Below are 16,630 nucleotides of genomic sequence, written 5' to 3' on the forward strand. Positions count from 1 at the left end.
TTTTTGAGGGAAATTTTTTTTTTTTTTTTTTTTTTTTTTTTTTTGCGGTACGCGGGCCTCTCACTGTTGTGGCTTCTCCCGTTGCGGAGCACAGGCTCCGGACCTGCAGGCTCAGCGGCCATGGCTCACGGGCCTAGCCACTCCGCGGTATGTGGGATCTTCCCGGACTGGGGCACGAACCCGTTTCCCCTGCATCTGCAGGCGGACTCTCAACCACTGCGCCACCAGGGAAGCCCCTAGCTTCATTTTTAATTCAAATGTTAATACTGGATTAAAAAATCTCATTAAGTATTCCTTGAATTTAATTTGCATCTAATATTGAATAAATATTAAATACTACTAAAACTACTAAGAAATAAATTTCAAAATGCATATTGTAAAGAGATTTAAGTGATGCAGATGTAATATAATTAATTTATTTACCTTATAGTAAGTTATACAAACAAGAAAATGTATTGAGATATTGTTTCTCATTATTTAATTTATAATAATGTAACGTACTATTTAGCAAAAATCATAAGTTATTTTTGAAGTGAGGTATATGATAAAAAGCATGGTGTTTCTTTAGCAGACGTGTTCGTGTGTGTATATTGATTGTTGGTATTCTGCTATGAGGAATAATTAAATTAGAACCAACTATATCATAAATAATGCTATTAATTTCTAGACCTCAGGATAAAACTTTTCCTAGTATTTAAAGGAAGAGAAAGCTACCTACTGCTAAAACTCATTGGTCTAGAAGCAAACATATAATTTTATTATTTTTTTGTTACAGGAGTAGAAAGCATTAAGTGTTTTATAAGTAAAATTAGATGAGAAATAACTTCAACTGGAATACATGTTTAATGATACGCTTTTATCATGTGAATTTTAACTGCTTTATTGAAGCGCACGCAGCAGATCAGAAAGAAATTATGAACATGTTTCATATGTGAATTTTATTCCATTTACTTTGGGCAGTTTGGTAGTTCCAGGAAAACATTTCAAGTACACTTAAAAAAAATCAGTCACTAACATATACTCCTTTGGCTAGTCAATGCTGCTTTTCTTTCCAGCTGATGATACATTTTAGACATAAATTTTGAGGATAACCTAAAGGAATTGCCTACACATGAAATTGCCTATACCTGAAAAAGTTAGAGTATTAAAAATATCTTACCCATTATTTGTTCTCATGAACTGCCCCTACCCCACCACTGCCAATAGTGTTGCAATTTTTGACATTAGTCTAGGAATAATAGAGGCAAAATAATAGAGGTAAAAAAAATAGAAGTTATCACTTTCATGCCTCTCTACCACGTAACAGAGTATCCCATTTTAATTCCAAACTTCACTCTTAACAGAAATGTGTGTTACCTAGGAAAGACTGGAAGACAGAAGGCTTTGTGGTGCTCTAAGTAATCATTAAAAGAGGCTTCTCTTTTGTTTAGTTAACAAAAGGTTTTGGAACTCAGGAGCAATACACTGAAGATTTGGGATGGATGTGGAAAGGGCTTTTGCAAACATTTGCAGGCTCTTAGGCCAGTTCAGTAAAACTCTCTATATTTGTGAACTCTTTGAATAGCTCTGGTGTGAAGACCACCAAATTCTTGGATATGCACATGCTTAATTTTAATAAATATTGCCAAATTGCCCTGCAAGGTGTTCGGCCAATTTACACTTCCACCACCTGTGTATGGGCATTCCCATCACCCTAGATGCTTGCCAACATTTGATATCATCAGACTGAAATTTTTGCCACCTTTATAGGTGAGAAATGTTATTTCATGGATTTTGCTTTACATTTTCCAAATTATTAATAAGCTTGGGTTTAAATATTTGTTGGCTATTTGAGTTTCTACTGCAGTGGATTGCCTTTTATTTCTTTTCCTCATTTTTTGATACTATTTTTTAAAATTGAAGTTTGAAGTTCTTTATGTATATATATTTTATATGCTACTCCTTTGTTTCATACGTTGCAAATATTGTATCCCAGTATGTCACTGTCTTATAACTTCAGTTACAGACTCATTGTTATCATCATCATTATCACATCATCATCATTTTAATGCTATTAATAATACCCATATAGTTAAAATATATTGAGTGTTTACCTTGTGCCGGGCCCGCTTAAGTACTCTATGTGTATTACCTCATTTAATTTTCACAGTAGCCCTATGAAATTGGTGCTTATTATATATCACCATCTTAATAGATACAAAAACCGAGGTATGAAAAGGCCTAAGGAAATTGATCAAGGTTGTTCAGCCAGTAAGTGGCAGAGGCAGGATTAGCACCGAGGCCGACTCATTGCAGAGCACTCATCCTTCACCACTGTACTGTCTCGTGTAACTTCACCTCAATACAATACAAATAGTATTGCAGTCTTCAAGTAACTTCATTTTGTTATAGTATAAATATAGTTAAAAGCTATTGTCCACTTCATTTTGAGAGTTGACATGAAGTTCCCACAATGGGTTATATATTATGCTAGACTTGTGGATTAAAAAGAAAAAGAAAAAAGACAGTCCCCACCCTCAGAGAACTTACAGTGTACATGGGAAGATAGACAATTGCAGTACTGTGTGATGAGCATTGTAATAGGGTTCAGCCCAGAGCATTGAGAGAACACATAGCAGGGGTCCCTAACATGCATTCATGTGTGATCATATAAATAACCATGTCATATGAATTATTCATATTGAATCTTCAGTCAATAAAACTGCCTCATCTGTATCACATGTGCCAGCCTTCCTTTATTTTACACATTAGTTTGGACCTGAATGTCCTAATTAATCTTGTCGATCTGCTCGTTGAGATCTTTTTGGACTCTCCTTTGCCCGTGGAAAGTTTTAGCTAGCGTTTCTACCAATTGCCATTTACAGTTGCTTGGAACATTATTGACATCCTTATTCAAGTCGCTTAACCCTGAACAATTGATAAGAGCCCTAGGGTAGATTTATTCTCAGACGACTCTGGGGGCAACAACCAGGCTGCTGATCAGCATTCCGCAGGTTGTTCATCAGTTTCCCATCTACTTGTAGAGCGCAGAAAGGTGGGGAGGGGGAGGGGAGCACAGTGCAAGGTGGTGCTCACCTGGTAAGCAGCTCAGGCAGCAGTGTCAGTTGCTGCTGCTGCCTTTCTTTTTCCTTTTTCTTCACACCCCCCCCCAACAAAGCTGCATAATCTCTTCAAGAAATTAATGAAGCTTTAAGTTTTTATTTGAGCTGAAATTTACGAGATTTACACTAAAACTGCTGGCACCCCAGTGTGCTCCTCTTTCTAATGGAATAAGTAATGCTGGACACTAAGTGAAAATGTAATTGCTTAGTGTGTTTTGGAGAGAAGAAGATGAAGGAATGCAGGAGATTACTTTTGCTTTTAAATGTTTGTGGTACCATCAGGAAAAAGTGCATCCAGCAGTAAAGCTACTTGTGACTTCACGGCAGGGCAAATGTTGTTTTATCTGGATTTTTCCAATTATGTCATTCCAGATCGGTTATTTTTAAGCACACAGCCGCAAATATTTATTTCTTGGCTGCTGGTTTTTGGTATCACCTCAGTTGCTATTTTAGCGATTGTTCTATAAATGGACAGTGCTGTGATCTCACAGAGTGCTGAAAAAGGGAGAGAAGAAAGGGAAGAGACAAGCACGATGACATGACTGGAAGGAGAGCAGAGTGTTTGCCGTGAGTGCTGTTAGCGAGCAAAAGTGAACAGGAAAGCAAGCGATGAAGATGCTGCCCCACGGGGATGGGCTCTTTGCCATTTATGGGAGAGTTAGGTTCTTTAGAATTATGAAGAAGTGAGGCTGGGTGACACTGACACCAATGGTAAACAAGCAAGGAGCAAGTCCCTTGTTATTCTGTTATGCCCTAATGGAAGAGGCAGACTTGAAGGGAATGGCAAAGCAGAAATGGAGTTTGCAGAGTCAGTGCCAGAATCACAAAGCCAAGTATGGAAGGATGGGTTTGACGTAGAGAGAGAGTAGCTTAGTAACTGGCTCACTAGCAAAGTGCACTAGGATGAAATCCTAGCCCTTTATAATTAGTACACTTATAGACATGGTGAGAGTCAGGACAGTAATTAGGCAAGTAGGAGAGGACACATACCTTCCCTAGGAAGGAAAATATTAGTTTCCCTGTGAAAATGTTTATTTCTGAAATAGCCTCCATGGGATTACTCACTTATACTATGAACATTATTTGTTAGCTCATACATTTATTTAACACATGTCAAGATGTACCTTCTAGGTTTACGGTGTTGCTTCCTGGGGATTGTCTCCCGAAAAGAGGGCTCATTTTTTGTTTGTTTGTTTTTGTTTTAATTTATTTATTTTTGGCTGCGTTGGGTCTTTGTTGCTGCACGCAGGCCTTCTCTAGCTGTGGTGAGAGGAGGCTACTCTTCGTTGTGGTGCGTGGGCTTCTCACTGTGGTGGCCTCTCTCAATTTGGAGGACGGGCTCTAGGTGCACAGGCTTCAGTAGTTGGGGTGCACGAGCCCAGTTGCCCCATGGCATGTGGGATCTTCCCGGACCAGGGCTCGAACCTGTGTCCCCTGCATCAGCAGGCAGATTCCCAGCCACTGCACCACCAGGGAAGCCCAGAGGGCTCATTTAAAGTTGAGATTTCCACTGTGGCAGTAGCAAATTTGTCTGAAGCCAAGCAGTTTGTTTTGTTTTGTTTTTTTACCATGGCCCATTCTTTATCATCAGAAGGGGGGTGTGTGTTTGTGTGTGTGTGTGTGTGTGTGTGTGTATGAGAGAGCGAGAGAGAGAGAGAGAGAGAGATTGATTTTAAAATATTAAAAAATAGAAACATTACCTAATCCCTGCTACTTAATCCATTTTTGCAATCTCTCAGGAAATTTGAGAGAGGGAAGGAAGTTTGAGTCTCTTTCTGTAGGCACTGATTATATAGGGTGAGATTAATTCTCCCATATGGCGCGTGGAATCCACCTCATTGCTTTGCAGTCATACTTCTGCCTCACTTAAGTCTGTTTGCATCTAGCTAAGCACACAGAATAGGGTGTAGCTTAGAATAGAAAAAAAGGTGGTGGGAAGGTAAAAAGAGAAAGAAATGTGTGGAGGGCAAAGAGGGAGATAGTGGGTAATTTATTTCTAAGCTCATCTTTCAGAATGAGTTCAACCTATTAGGGTCCAGTCATTCATTCAGGCACGTACCGTTTATTAAACATTTACATGCCAAGTGTTGCAGGATACAAAGTCTCTAGACACCAGGCATACAAAGACAAATAAAACATGACCCTTATCCTCAAAAAGCTTTCTGTCCAGTGGAGAAGTGCATGAGTCAAATAAGCCACAGTACGGTGTGTCAAGAGCTCTGTAGAGGCTTGCACAGGGCACTGAGAAGAAGAGAGAAAGGGTTCAAAATCACGCTGAAAGTCTGGAAGGCTTCCTGGAGGAAATAGTGCTTTTAGCTGGTTGAAAACAAAGGAAATAAGATTTGGGGTAGAGAGACTAGCATCTTTCAAGGCACAGGGGCAGGAAATAGTTCAGTACAACTGGAGCATAGGACAAGAGATGGAACAAGAGACCGGAGGAGGTAGGGCTATCAAAAAGTGAAGGATATGGAATTTCCCCCTATTTGCAAGCTAATAAGTTAGCTTGGTACAGTCTTGTGGATGCTGGCAGATGACGCAAGGCTACTGGGTCAGAGACAAAGGACTTCATTATTAATGGTATAGCAAGCATATCATGAGCATCAGCATATTTGCATTGGTTTCCCTTCCCTCAATGCCCCACACGGGTGATGTGATGGACCTAGGTGGTTGCTACATATTCAGTGGGTTTGCATAGCAGCCGAGAAACCCAGAGCCAGGGGCACAGCACGTTTTATGCAGGCAGCCAGCTGTCCAGTCCCCCTCTCCAAGGGACTCACTAGTCACGCTGTGGTTGCCTTATGCGACGACTAGCTACAGGAGCTGCTCAGGACCAGGAGATGGGTGAGTCTTGCAGTTTGGCACCCTCAGCAGAGGGCAGAGACACTTAGCACCCATGGTAGACTGTCTCTTCGAACAGGGGCTAGGGAGTTAAGCAGGGGCTACACCATGAAGGGAATTTTAGGCGGTGCTAAGGAATTTGAGCTATGTTCGAAAGCATGAGGTGCCACTGAAGACTTCTGACCAGAGAACTGTGATGATGATAACCAAAATTTGAAAAGATTACTCACATAGCTATGTGTGGAAAGGATTAGATAGATAGCTGAGAGAATGCAGAAAAACTAGTTAGGAGGCAATTCCGTATACCATGTGTGCAGTGAACCGCCCCAAACCAAGGTAGTAGAGATAGACCAGGGCTGGGGAAGGTTTGCAAGTCAAAGAATATTATGTAAGGTAAGATCTCAAACATTTTTGTGGGGTTAGTAAAAAGAAGAGATTTAAGAAAAAGTGTGATAGGCAACATTACTGTTAACCTACTTTGTGTCCTGTATTTTATTAGCATTTTACATGTATTGACTTATTTAGTCTCATTCTCTGTGAAGTCGATACTGTTAGTATCCTTATTTTACAGGTGAGAAAACAGGCTTGGAGAACCTAGAAGGTGGCCCCCGGTTACCAGTTAGGCTACTGGATGGGTGATGCTGTCCTGCACTGAGCTAAGGCACAGCAGAGGTGGAGCATATGTAAGAGGGAAGGGTAAGGCTTCCCTTACCCTTTTGGTTTTGGCCCATGTTATGGACTGAATATTTATGTCCTCTCCAAATTCATATGTTGAAGCCATCATCCCCAATGTGATGGTGTTTAGAGATGGGGCCTCTGGGATGTGATTAGGGTTACATGAGGTCATGAGGGTGTGATGAGATCAGCGCTCTTGAAAGAAGAGGAAGACAAAAAATCTCTCTCTCTTTCTCCACACACACACACACACCAAGTAAAAGCCATGTGAGCTCACAGCAAGAGGTGCCATCTACCAGCCAGGAAGAGGGGCCTCACTAGGAACTGAATCAGGTGGCAGTTGGATCTTAGACTTTCCAGCCTCCAGAACTGTGAGAAATAAATTTCTGTTGTTGAAGCCACCCATTCTGTGGTATTTTGTTATGGCAGCCTGAGCACACTAAAACAGCCCAGCTGAGTGTGAGGTATCTGGGGAACATCTTAATGGTGATTTCTAGTAGGTATTTCAGTACATAATTGTGGACTCCAGAAGGGAGGTCTTTGTTGGAGAAATACATTTAGAAGCAGTCATTGAGTGGGTGGTAAGTGAAACCATGAGTTTGGATGTAATCCTGAAGAGTGTGAAGAATGAGAGGAGCAGAGGGCCATGGGATGGAGCTCTGAAGAATGCCTACATTTTCAGGGCAGGCGGAGGAAGAACCCCCCCTGCCCCCAAAAGACAGAAAAGGAGTGGTCAGAGTGGTCGAAGGGAAAAGGAGGAGAAGGCACCGAATCCAAAGGAGGAGAGAATTTCACAAAGGAGGCAGTGCTTAACAGTGACTTGACCTCAGGCTGGGCAGTGAAAGCACATGCCCACTGAGTAAGGCAATTTGTAGGTAATTTCTGGCTGTGAAGAGAATAGTGTAAGATAGTACACAGGTAGGGCATCATTGAAATTTGAATTATAGATCAAGTTGAAATACCAGTTGTTAAGTGAGGAAGTTACCTCAATGAAAAAGACTTTACAGGATGTTCAGTCTGTGTTGGTTGGAGGAATATGTGAAGCAGAAATGACAACAAAATGGAAAGTCTTTTTTCCTTCTCCTAAAAAATGTGTTTCCATATCTCTTTGGGAAAGAATACAGTTGGCTTTTAAGAAGGTCTTAAGAATATGCATTCCTCTTGCATAGTTTGGAAAAACAAAATGGGCACATATCCCAGATACTCCACTTATGTTTCAGACAGAGTTTGGACGCTGGTCTAGCATTCCTGTGCCTTGTTCTTCTGCAAAAACTTGAACACGAGGGGTTGAGAGGAGAGAAGAGAGCTGGCTATCTTGTTGGTTATGCTAAAATGTACCGCTGTTCATAAAAGTGTTGGGAGTCTTTTAAGATAGTAGAGAGCAGAGACAGGCCAAAAAGACCATGTAATAGAGATCTTTAATCTTTCACTGCAGTTAATTAACAGCCTAAAGGAGAAAGGAAATGCTAAAAAAAAAAGTAAGTAAAACATAGGCATAGGGTCAAACAGTACACTTGTTGTAGAAGGAGATGATTATTATAATTAATGGTGATGCATGTGGATTATGTCAATTTGGGAAAGCTGTGTACCGTTTCTTCTATTTTTCTCTCCTTCTGCAGATCTCTGCTAACTCAGCTACTCCTCTCTTCCACTCTGTTAACCTGGTCACTAACTGTCTTTATATTTCTGGTGTGTGTTGGCATGGGGGGAATCTAGATAGCTAGATATATGGCTATGGTAAGTATTTCTACAGTAGACAAATATCCCAAAATGATGAAAGGGGCTGGAAGATGTTTTTAGCTGAATGTAATTCAAAATGTAACCAAGTTCATGGTCACCTGTGATTAAAGTGAACTAACATCCTTCCATCTAAAGATGGTCTTCCCCAAATATTGACTATTGTGCATTATCTAGCCAATTGAAGAATTACCAAATTTTAAAGGTGGAAGGGCTTTTAGGAATCAAATTTTCTAACTTCTTATTTTTACAGTAGAAAATTGAGGCCTAGATAGGTGAAATTATATCTCCAAGATCACGCAGCTGGATGGTGGCAGGGTCCAAATTAGCACAGAGGTTTTCCAGTAACTTACTGTTACTCATTGCATGTGGTATACATGTAACTAGAAGAGGTTAAATGTGCTATTATGTGTTCAGACACATTTAAATATTTTTTTAAAACTGCTCTCTCTACACTTAGGTTTTTATACAGAGACATGGGTTCAAAGACCTATTAAAATTTTACTTACATATCCTTAGACAACAAAATGTCGTTATTTGTAGAATATCAAACTAAATCATTGAGAACCTTACCCCTTTTATCCTTCTAAATCCTGCCTTTCAAAAGCTTCTTTGGTAACCTTTCACTATGATGATAAAGGAAATAACATCGTTAGCTTGACATAAACTCAAGTTCTCTTTGATAATCCTACCCAAGGAGGGTTCCTTGGAACACAGGGTGGTCTCTGAACTGTAAAGGGGAGAACAGGAAGCAAAGAACACACAGAGGGGTAGAGCTGGTGAAAACTACAGGGCCTTGGCAGTGATCTCTCTAGCTCCTGCTTGGGCTTTTCTGGAGACTTTTGTCACCTTGAATATTCACTTTTGAAACTTGCTCTCAATTGCTGCTTACATGAGCCATGGCTGCTGAGCCTGTGCGTCCGGAGCCTGCGCTCCGCAACGGGAGAGGCCCCAACAGTGAGGGGCCCCCATACCGCAAAAAAAAAAAAAAAAAAAAAATAGCAGTCATGTCACAGGTGCATGTCATTCTCTCTAACATCAAACAGACAGCTCATGTTCTTAGTTGGCATTGTTTCCCGTAGCTGAAGAATGGCCTCCCCTAGCAGGCCATAGCCTCGTTAGTCATAATTCTCCATTTTTATTCTTCCTTTCTTATTTCCATCAGAACTTGTAGCATCAGTTGTCAAATCATTTATTTTCATGAATGTTTATATTTACTGCTGTTGTTTCCATTTGTCTTTGAAAAAAGCACTGTCAAAAGTTTGGATGTCACGCTCCAGTTTAGCTACTTCTTAACTCTGTGGCTACAACCAAATCACCTGACTTCTCAGAGTCTTATTTTTTTCCTCTATAAAATTAAAAAATTTATGCCTGACTTGCTGCTCCAATGAGATGAAATGAGATAGTTCTTGTCATTTTCTGGTAAGTATGATAAAAAATGCAAAATGGACCCCGAGATTCCAACCCCTGGTATACATACCCTGTGTAACCCCCTCTTCTTGAGTGTGGGTGACCACCTGTGAATATGATGGGATTTTACTCCTATGAATGGGTTAATAATCAGCTGACTCTGAGTTAATCGAAAGGGAGATTATCCTGGGTGGACTTGGCCTAATCAAGTGAACTCTTAAAAGAGGAACTGGGGCCTTCCTGAAGGGAGATATGAAGCCTGAGATACCCTCATGGCCCTGAAGAAGCAAGCAGCCTTGCTGTGAACTGCCCATGAGGGATGGACCTGTGGATATGGCAAGAACTTGAGTGTGGCATCTAGGAGCTGAGAATGGTCCCCAGCTGACAGTTGGCAAGAAATCAGGGACCTCAGACACACAGCTGCAAATGAATGAATTGTGTCTCCACCTGAGGGAGCTAGGAGACAGATTCTTCTCCAGTTGACCCTCCAGATAAGAATGCAGCCTAGCTTACACCTTGATTACAGCCTTATGAGACCCTGAATGGAAAGCCCAGCTGAGGCTATGCCAGAATTCGTGGCCCACAGAAACTGTGAGATAATCAATTTGTGTCATTTTACACTGCTAAGTCTGTGGTAATTTACTATGCAGCAGTAAAAACTAACACACTCAGTACCGAACACCAAGAGGTGAGGGGTGAAGGAAGTGGGTATTGTCTTTTCTTACCCGCCCCAACAGCTAGGTCACAGGCTTGGCCAATCAGACGTGCCCACCTGGAACTTTGAATCTGGAGGGAAGGATACAAAGACTCAGGTGCTGTAAGAGGTCAGCCCCAGAGAATGGCAGCAGTGGTGGCAGATTCCCAGCGGTGGCAGAGTCTGGGGCAGCTTTCAGACCACAAGTGACTGTGGCATGACTTCGGTTGTGCCACAAAGTCCCTTAAGTTCCTGACTGTTCTCCATGCTTTGGTGTTTATGTAAATTCTGTGAACTACTCTTTATCCTTCTAATACATTTATTTCCACTGCAATAGCCAGAAATAGCTTCTGTTACTTGCCACCAAGTATGTGGATTATTATATATCATATATGTAAAAGTGCTTTGTAAACTTTGACAAATAATATAAGCATAACTACCATTTTAATTATTTCTCTGCTTTCACTTTCCTTCAGGCTCATATGTCTGACTTCTGGCTCTCTTTGAGTTATTATAATTCTTGGTGTCAATCTGCATGCTGATATTCCAATAAATAAATGTGCCTTTACTCCAAAAAAAATGGAAGTAATATGTAAGTCTGTGTGAAAATGAGACTATTAGCAAAAAAAAAAAAAAAAAAAAAAAAAAAATTTTGAAAAAAAAAGAGAACATTTAGGAACTCATAAGAGGGACTGTTTTCTGGGAATTTGTAGGGCTTATTTCGGCTTAAGGACATGCCTTCAGTAACACTCAAGGGTCAGACGGAGCAACCTCTGCCTGCCTTAAACCATTTAGAAAACATGTGTCTGCTACTGTGAGGATCTCCCGGCAAGATGCTTCCTTGACCGTTCTTCTGAATGGATTTGAGGCTTGGAAGCATATGTTGCAGTTGATTCAGATTCACATCTTCACTTGCAGTGAACCACAGATCTGTACACATCTTCACAGACTTCCTATATCCCTGCCACTGAAAGGTGCAGATTGGGGAATAAATGCAATGGAAAAAAATCACCTGTGAAAATAAATGATTGTAAAGCACCTCAGGGGATAGGAGTTTGGGCAGCTAATTACACGCAGTCCTTGCAGCCATGCTCTTAGTTTACACGTTAGGGTGTTGAGGCTATGAAAGTTTGATGATGGCTGATCTGATGGCTGATCTATTTGTTCTGACTGTCTAAACCCAGGACCATTGGGTTAGTTCACATATGGCCACTGGGGCTCCAGGAATCCTTTATGCAAAAAGGCAGCCCTGTATTTTAAGGGAAAAGACTATAACCCTAACTTTCTCCACTTAAGACATTTGCATTTAGTCTCCAGCGAGGGGAAATGAGGTTTTTGCCTCTGAGCCGTGGTTGGAGAGCTCAAGGCCAACTTGGGGCTGGAGGCAGTCAGAGAACAAGAGTTCTCTTTAGAGCACAGAGAACGTGGTAGGAGGAAGAGGAGTTGGGCTGTCACATGGAGCTTTGCTAAATAGCTTCCCCTGTAAAACAAGCAGAGGACTTCACTGAAGTTCCTGAATAGAGAAAAAGCTACCAACATGGCCTCAATAGAGAAAGCTGGAAAAATGAATAAACATAGCAACCTCGGGTAGCAGTTTACCTGTAGCGCTTGGAACAGAAATGATGATTGTATCAGAAAGCCAGGAACCAAGTGATAATCAGTGGGGAGACCGAGTGCATTGGTGGTAAAAGCAGCAGCTGCAGGAAAAGCAGAGCAAGGGCAGGAGGCCTGCCCTCTGACGTCACTGGCATCAGACCCAAACTGAGGTGGGTGACAGGTTTAGAGGAGCAGTCTAGAGGCGGTCCCAGGCCTGGCCGTATCTGTCCTGGAGGAACCTGTTACCCTGAGGTGCCTTATGTTGACTCGACATTAATGGTACATCCCCCAGCATGGGAGAAGACAGGGGGTGGCCGGGGACTTGGCAGTGTTTAGAGTCCCAATGGCATCTGTGTGGTCGCTTTATTTTGCAGGCATAGGCTTGGCTGCGAATAATGGTTGTGTGCCAGTTGATGCAGCAGAATCAACCTGGCAGTCAACCCCTCTGTATGAGGTCAGAGGAGCTCTGCATCTGTCCCTTCGGTTTGCGTTTATGAACATGGCCTGTGCTTTAGTCAGACCTCGTAGCTTTTAAATTTCCTATGAAAATGACGCTTCCAGTTAAGGATAATATAATTGCAGTATTTCAAGGCTCAAAAGTTAACAAACAGCTAAACAAAGTTTAAATTATATTCCTTGGTTTATATAAAAATGAATGTGTCTATATGTGAGGGACTTTATGTTTAGAAAAATTGATCACTGATTTATACACGCAGTTCACTTTATTCACATTAGTGAAAAATCAGAACTGCAGTCTTTAAAGGTCATGAGAGAACAAAGGACACGGATGTTTGCAAATACTTTGATTATTGCTGGAACCTGATGTGACTGAAAACAGGCACTGTTCTAACGGGTATTCTGATTGGTTGTTTTGGTCAAAGCTTTAGTATGGCTGAGAGAGGGAGAATCATGGAGCCTGATTAGAAGCCCTCCTACCTACCAGGGAGTGACGAGTTGGCCAGGAATGAAAATATGAACAAGAACCATGGTGTGAACAAGCCAAGGGGGGCAGCAGCAACAGTTCTGTATTGAGCAGTTATTCAGTGCCAGCTACTGCACCGTGCTTCATGTATGTTACATCTTCTAATCGTCATGATACAATGTAGGTATTATTATCCCCTTTTTGTAAGTTAACAGTAACATACCTAAGGACACGCAGTTGGTAAGTGGTCAAAAGATGATGACAATGATGATGACGACAACGACAATGAAGATGAGAATTTATCTGTTTATCATGCCTTTCTGTTTAGAGAATGAATTACTACTAAATAAATAACCTCATTGGATCCCTGTAGTACATAGGTGATGCAGTTTTATTATTATCATTTCAATTTTTGTGTAGAAAAACTTGGACTGAAACTGTTTTCAAAAGTAATACTTACTAACATAATAAGACAAAGCTTCTTCATATTCATTGCAGATCCACCAATTTTTAGCTGTGTGACCTTAAGCAAGTTACTTAATTTCTGTAAGCCTCGGTTCCTTGTACCTACTTTTTGGAGCACAAGGAATGATTGTGATGATCATTGTAAATTGTTTAGTATTGTTACGGGTCGGTAAATATTAGTCTTTTAAAAATAGTTATCACTACAAGTTCAAAATTCCTTGGGCCTTTTTCATGGGATTTATTTTACAAAATTGTGAAAAGGACTTCTGTTTCTTTTTCTTTAATTTATTTTATCGAAGTATAGTTGATTTACAATGTTGTGTTAATTTCCACTGTGCAGCAAAGTGATTCAGTTACAATAAGGTGTTCATACCCTTGAAACAGTACCATGGTGTAACCAAGACAAGCTGGATTGAAGGTATATTGTCTGCTTATATTTTTTGTGTTTTTAAATACGTTTTCCTCAATATGTTGACTCAAGAACTACATGGTTAATGCCTCTTGTGTGCCCTTTGCCATGCAAGACATTGGCGATAAGCCAATGCACCAAATCTGGTCCTGCTTTCAAAGAACTTACAGTTCAGTGGGGCAGCCATTTATGTGGAGAATTACAATATGGTGTGGTGAGTGCATTTTGACCCAGAAGTTGCACTTCTAAGTATTTCCCTAAGAGAAAAGAGAACATATGTCCATAAGAGTCCTTGTACGGGGTTGTTCACAGCAAATTTATAATGGCTCAAACTGAAGTTCATCCAAATGTCTACAGTAGGAAAATGGATAAACAGATTATGATATATGCATATATACTAAAGGCAATAAAAAGAATGAAACACAGATGCAAAGACATGGATAACCTCAAAAACATCATGCCCATGCTGAGGGAAAGAAGCCAGACACAAAAGAATACATACTATCTGATATGATTTCTATGACATTTCTGTAGTAGACAACACTATGGTGAAAGGAGTCAGAAACGTGGTGGCCTGGAGTTGGAGGTGGAGCACAGGTTGACTGGGAGGGGCACGAGGGAACTTTCTGCAGTGAGGAAGATGTTTTGTATCTTAATAGGGGACAGGAGTTGTGGGATAACATATGCAGGTGTATGCATTTATCAGAACTCATCAAACTGAACACTTAAATGCATTTCACTGTATATAAATCCTACCTTAATTTTTAAAAATTCTAAATACTTTGTTTTTTTACTACTGTAAATAATATTTTTGAACATTTTATTTTCTGAATTTTACTATTATTAAATAGCAAGATAATTTATCAATATTTCTAATATTGATAAATTCATTAATTAGTTCTGGTAGTGGGTTTTTTATAAAATTTTCTCTGGGTTCTACATATGGTAGATCTCCTTTAATCTTCCATTTCCTTTAACTGCTGCCTTGTGTTTTCCAATTTTGTCTCTCCATGCTACAGCTGGGATAATTTCTTTTGATCTGTAGTCTATTTCTCTCTAGTTTTGTCGATTCTGCTCTCAAACCCATCAATTGAGTTTTTAATTTATGTTTTTGTATTTTTCATTTCTAGATGTTCTACTTGTTTCTTTTTCAAATCTGCTAGGTCATTTTTTCAAGTTCCTATTTACTGCAGATTTTATGTTTTTATTTTTTTAAACATAGATATTTTATAACTTGCCTCTGATTATTCCAGGATCTGAAGTCTTTCAGGGTCTGTTTGTATAGTTTTGTATTTTTCTTTTGCTGCTGCTTCTTTCTCATCTGCTCTGTATTGAGCAGTTATTCAGTGCCAGCTATTGCACTGTGCTTCATGTATGTTACATCTTTTGCTGCTGCTTCTTGCTCACTGCCCATGAGACATCGTTTTGGGTGATTCCCGTGACTTGGGTGAGGAGCCCTTCTCCAGGCAGTCTTGCATTTGCCTCTCCAGACATTTAGGGGCACTGCCTCTCTGTAACCAATTCAAACTAAAGTAATGGCTTGAAGTTTTCTGAACCACTCCTGGGTTTTGAATTTATGCTATAAATTCTCAGAGGGCTCGTCACTGGGTAGAACTACGCGAGGACAGATTTTGTGTGTGTGTGTGTGTGTGTCCCTTCTTTGCTCTATTAAGACATCTCTGTCTTTGGACTGTTGGTTTTTTTTGGGAAATGGGGAGTGAGGGGTAGGTAGTTTTACTTCTTTACCTTTCTCCTGTAGGTTCTCCCTTTGGGATTCTAGGTTAACATAAGAGGTGGTATCTAATATTAACTTTTCACCCTGGGTGGACCCTGAGCTTTGACTTGTCTCTCTTACTCTGTGAGATCTTCAAAACAGTAACACAAGTCCCCCAGCATATGTCCTCAGGGCAAAAGGTTTTGGTTGTTTTTCTTGCCTTTCTGGGTTCTTGGAGTCTCTTAGAACTTGGTCTGGTAATTCCTCATTATCTTGTCCTTCCTTTGATGCTTTTAAGGAGATTGGAAAATTATTTTATAAATTTTTAGGAAAATTATCTGACACATTCTTAGCAGGAGGGTTGGTGCAAATGGCCCAGCTCTTTATTATTGGAAAGGGGGGAAAATGAAATTTGGAACATTTTTTAATTGTCTCTTTTTCACCATTTCTGAGTGTAAAAGTATTCCCCTAAATTGGTAAATTTAATTATGTTTACATATGTCTACATAGTGAATTTTTAAAATTCTGCATGGCAAGAAAGAAAAGAAATAAAAAAGAAATCACAAAGGAGACCAGTAATAAACATTCAACAAATGGAGAGACGCATTTGAAACTCATATAAATAAGCTCATACTCAAAGGAAAGAAAGGACTGGTTTTTAAAAATATATTTAGAGCTATACATTATTATTGATTAAAGTATAATAAATTACTTCAAAACTTAACAGCTTAGAACAACAAACATTTATTATCTCTCAGTTCCTGAGGATCGGGAATCTGGGAGCAGCTAGCTTAGCTGGGAGGCTCAGGCTCAGTGTTTCTCATGATGGGATTGCAGTCAAGCTGTTGGCTGGGGCTACAGTCTCATCTAAAAGCTCAGCTGGGGCTAGAGGACCCACTTCTAAGGTCATTCATGTGACTCTTGGCAGGAAACCTCACTTCCTTGCTGGCCACTTGCTGGAGGCGTAGGTTCCTCAGCACTGGCCTTCTCCATCAGCAGCTGGCTGAGATTGCAGCTTATTTCCTTCAGAGTGAGGAACTCAAAAGAGAAAAAATGAAAGTGTGGTGAA

The sequence above is a fragment of the Neophocaena asiaeorientalis genome, unplaced genomic scaffold (assembly GCF_003031525.2).
Source record: "Neophocaena asiaeorientalis asiaeorientalis breed wild unplaced genomic scaffold, Neophocaena_asiaeorientalis_V1.1 scaffold427, whole genome shotgun sequence".
NCBI classification, from domain to species: Eukaryota; Metazoa; Chordata; class Mammalia; order Artiodactyla; family Phocoenidae; genus Neophocaena; species Neophocaena asiaeorientalis.